Source organism: Acanthochromis polyacanthus, chromosome 21 (genome assembly GCF_021347895.1).
Source record: "Acanthochromis polyacanthus isolate Apoly-LR-REF ecotype Palm Island chromosome 21, KAUST_Apoly_ChrSc, whole genome shotgun sequence".
In the NCBI taxonomy this organism is placed as follows: domain Eukaryota; kingdom Metazoa; phylum Chordata; class Actinopteri; family Pomacentridae; genus Acanthochromis; species Acanthochromis polyacanthus.
The window spans coordinates 31,391,258-31,396,370 of record NC_067133.1 but is presented as its reverse complement, the minus strand read 5'-3'; positions in this window follow the sequence as shown (position 1 = coordinate 31,396,370).

Genomic DNA, 5,113 nt, shown 5'->3' with positions numbered 1-5,113 from the left:
CTTCCTGTATGACTCTTTATTTAAAGCTATTGCTGGTAGCTTCTGGTGTTCTAGGAGAAGTTTCTGCTGCTCAGCTTCCTCCAGATGAACTCCAAAGTCCTCCATGTCTGCAGTGTTTCATGCTAACATTAGCAGCTAAACGACAGAGTTAGCATTCTGCTTCATGCTAACATTATCAGCTAAACAACAGAGTTAGCATGAAGCAGAATGCTAACATTATCAGCTAAACAACAGTTAGCATGAAGCAGAATGCTAACATTATCAGCTAAACAACAGAGTTAGCATGAAGCAGAATGCTAACATTATCAGCTAAGCAACAGAGTTAGCATGAAGCAGAATTCTAACAGTAGCAGCTAACAGCTAAACAACAGTAGCAGAAGCAGAATGCTAACATTATCAGCTAAACAACAGAGTTAGCATGAAGCAGAATGCTAACATTATCAGTTAGCAACAGAGTTAGCATGAAGCAGAATTCTAACAGTAGCAGCTAAACAACAGAGTTAACTTTCTGCTTCATGCTAACAGTAGCAGCTAAACGACAGAGTTAGCATTCTGCTTCATGCTAGCATTAGCAGCTAAACACAGAGTTAGCATTCTGCTTCATGCTAACATTAGCAGCTAAACAACAGAGTTAGCATTCTGCTTCATGCTAACATTAGCAGCTAAACAAAGTTAGCATGAAGCAGAATGCTAACATTAGCAGCTAAAAAAAGAATTAGCATTCTGCTTCATGCTAACATTAGCAGCTAAACAACAGAGATAGCATTCTGCTTCATGCTAACATTAGCAGCTAAACAACAGAGTTAGCATTCTGCTTCATGCTAACATTAGCAGCTAAACAATAGAGTTAGCATTCTGCTACATGCTAACATTAGCAGCTAAACAATAGAGTTAGCATTCTTCTTCATGCTAACCTTAGCAGCTGTTCTTTCCTGACTGCAGCAAATCTCTGATGAAACTGAATATAAAAAAAAATGTTTCAGAGACTTTTCTGCTTTAATCATTTTTCTAAATTAGAACCTACAAAACCTGACAGCAGAATGAGAAACCATCTGAAGACCAAACCTTTATAGTTCTAAAAGTCTCATTATCTCCAGAATGACCCCATTCAGATCTGATCAGGATGTTATAATTGTTATTATCAGAAAAAATTCCTGGTAACTGTTTTGATCGTTTAATTCTGACTTTTTGTTCAGTTCCCTGTTTTGATGGACGCTGTTTCAGGTTTTCAGTGTGTCTTATAGAAAAGATGCAGATTTCTGGTCTCCAGATAGAATAAATGGAGGACAGAGGTTTGGATCTGTAGTTTCTACTGATCACCTTTTCATCAAACTATTCATTCAGCAAACACTCAGAGAAACAGGTCACACGATTAGCTGAGACTATTTTTAGGTGGAGGCTTTGAGTTCTCTGACATCTCGCTGTTTGTTCCTCTTCCAGCCACAGGATGAATCAGTCTGACACTTGTTCAGGTTTAAGTCTTGTAGCTTCAGATTCCGTCCTTTAGACCAACATGGATTCTGCTGTCGTCTGAGCGTGAAGCAGTGAAGTCACATGATGGCTCTGGTGTTTTCCAACGGTTGGAAAGAGGAAGCTGAGTTTGTCAGACTTGGCAGCGTGATTCTGTCGCACTGAAAGCTTCTGTCTGCTGCTGGACTAAAGCTGAAGCTGCAGAGTCTCTTTGTCTGGACTGGACAGTAAATCCACGTCATCCCTTCAGACCAGAGCATGAAGTCAGACTGGCCTTTATGCTGCTGAACAAACTGTTTCAGTTCTACAGCTCAGACTGCATGTTGTCACCGGAGCAGATGTTCTGATGTTCTGAACGCTGCTCAGCTCTCTCTAGTGTTTCACATCATAACTGGACCTGACATAAAGACGGTTCTCAGTAAGGAACTTTTACTAAACCTCCAGCAGCATCAGGAGTCCACAGGAAGTGAAGTCTGAGCAGTACTGAGATCCAGCAGGAAGTTCACGAATTCATGATGACCAGCTGTGGAAAACTAAAAGCTGCTGCTGTAATGTTTAGTCAGAATGATCCGTTCCTCTGAGTGTCGTCCACAAAGATACAGGACTTAGACTTAGCATGGAAATACAGTTTGGCTCATGTTGATGTGTGCAGGTCAGTGGAGTTAGTGGGTTTGGGTTAACTGCCACATTGATCGGAGTAGAACTGTATTGATCATGTGAGACCAACGACTGCTGAAGGCAGCTGAGAAACTTCATAATAAACTAGTAAAGTCTAAAGTAAACGTTCCACAGATCCAGACATTCACATCATGGTAAAGATCAGCTGCTGCTGGTTTCAGTCCGTTAATAATGAAGGGAACAAAACTGTCTTAAAGCACAACAGTTAGTTTTAAAGCTTTTATCAAAGTACAGCAGACCTTATTTCTCAGCACAGAATGGTTCAATCCAAAAGTCTTCATATTTATTTTTTTATTTGACCAACTAGTTTCTTCTGGCTGGAAATGACCGTAAGACTCTGTTAGAGATGTCAGCCATGATTTATACACTTTGTTGTTCTTTTTTTTCTAAATCACCATTTCATGGGTCACTAACTGACTAGTAGGTTAGTAGTCACTAGTCCTGTGGGTTTTTAGTCCTAACTAGTAACTGAGTAGAGAAAAGCTGCATCAGCTGTTCTCAGTTTCTTAGAACCCACCAGGCTGTGGGGTTTGAATAATGAACATATTTATTATCGTTATTAATCTCTAACTGTGTGTCTGATTGTCTGATTTCCAGCCAGCAGACTCTCATTGGTCGAAAATAAACCTCTAAATCTGGTCTGCTGTAAACGACTCGTGTTTCAGGACTAGAGGCCTCACTGAGCTTCATGTTCAGTCTGAAGGTTTTTATGAAGTGAATCTCTGTCAGAGAACAGCGCCCCCTGGTGATCAGCTGTGTACAGCCCTCCTCCACACATCGATCATTGTCTGATAATTAACTGTTACAGTGTTGGATGGGTTTCTGTTGGAGTTGTTCTGAAGCTTCCGTGCATCTCCACCTCCTCTGATGGAAGGTTCTAGATGGAACTTTAGGAGTTCTGCTCCAGAAGTTCCTCTGATGGAAGCTCTGATCCCCAGAAGCTCCTCTTTCTAAACTCTGCCTTGTTACACTTTTGTGTTCCTGTTTTTTTTTTACACTGCGTCTTTGTGTTGTGTGAACCTGACATTAATGTTCTAAATCAAATATTTAACTCTTTATGACAGTAGAGAGAAAAACCTCATTTTAAAGTGTTTGGTCTGAAGACCCTAAAGAGGAAACTGAGTCCAAACTATGCAACAGCAGTGTTCCTCAGCCGTAACGGTGTTTATTAAATGATGATGCTCTTAATGCCGCTGTCTTATAGAACTGTGTCTTAAAACCGCGTCAGGAAAAGAATCTGCCAAATATTCTGATGTTAGTGCCTCCTTCTGCTCTGCTGTCCGATCATCAACTGTTTGATGCACAAAAGGTCTTCAAGTCGTTCACATGAAGCGTTTCTCTTCCTGTACAGTCTAACTTCTACTCAATAAATCAGCTGTTTTCTAACGCTGCTGCTGTCGCTGACGTTTCTCTTCAACCAGAGAATCTCACATCTGGACTGTTCTGTTCTGGTTCTGTTCAGTCTCCATGAGGCAGATAAAGATGTCTTCATGTTCAACTAAATGTTCAGTCTGAGGAGACGCTCAGAAAACATCCCAGTTCCACTAAAATATATCATTTATACAAATATTTTATTGATAATTAATGATAAAATGTTGGAGGATCAGCTTTCTAAAATCCATGAAACATAAAGTGTTCTTAGCTGAACGAATAAACCAACAGCAACAAACAGCAGCTGATTCCATCCCATAAACACTGTATGTTATTATACAATCTGTTTATGAGTAAATATGATTTGAAACCTCACCGAGGACGTTCTAGAAAGATTCCTTTTCATTCTGATTCTTTCAGACTTTTCCTCATGAAGCTTCTGAACCTTCAATCAGATTTAATGAGTTTCTGAGGATCATCAGACTGATCTGGATTCTGTGCTGAGTGTTTCACAGCTTTTCTCTTCCTGATGAATGGATCTAGAACTAATATTCAGAATAAACTACTAATACTCTGTTCTGCTGGGAAGCCTGCTTTAGGTTTAATAGATGTTTCTGACATTTAGATTTAAAATGTAAATAATAATCAGTCAGTCTTTGGAAATCAGAGTCAGTGCTTTGCTTCTGTTAATGAAACAGCACCAGGGGCCTGTTTCAGGAAGCAGGTTTAACAAACGCGGAGTTTATTCCTCAACTCTGAGTTGATCTACTCTGAGATAGAAAACTCTGAGTTTTCGGTTTCACAACGGCTGATATGAGTTGGTTTAATCCATAGACATAATAAAGAGTAGATGCCGCATCGACCGCTACTGCTTATTAGTGTGTGTGTGTTTACAGTGTTTGCAAAATACCTGTCTACAGTCGAGCTTAATATCAGAATATTCTATTACCTATTATTATTATTATGATCTATTATTCCCGCTATGAATATTAAAATACGCCGAACCATTTGTCCTGTATCATAGCTACATGTATGATGTTTGCAGCAAAAAATAAAAATAAAAACGCGTGAAAATCAGTTTAATATTCCAGAGTTAAGACGGATTAAATGCGCTGTCAAACAGCGCTGAGTGGAGCAGCTGACTGGACCAAGAGGGTGGCCGAATTTCTCGCTCCGCAATAGCCCAAGCGGTGTCTACTCTTGTCTATGGTTTAATCAACTCAGAGTAGTTCACTCGGAGTTACGCGCGTGCACCGCAACTCTGAAAAGACAGCATCAATGGAACCCCGTATTCGACGAGTCACCATGGAAACGGGGAAGCGAAAGGCTGCGTTTTTGAACTGGAGTTTTTAACGCGCTCATATGGCGAGTTTGAACACGTTTTTAGAAAGAAGTGCAACACCGCTGCAGCTGTAAAAAGAGAGAGAGACGGCGTGGAGAACAGCCCCGGATCAATGCGTAAGTTTAAATGTAGTCCTTTGTAATCATAGTAATATTACAGGGAATAACTGTCTGAATAGCAGCCTAGTAAGTTATTTTATTTAGTGAAATCTCGCGGGGGAGAAGCTTAAGATGAATATAAAAACATGTTCAA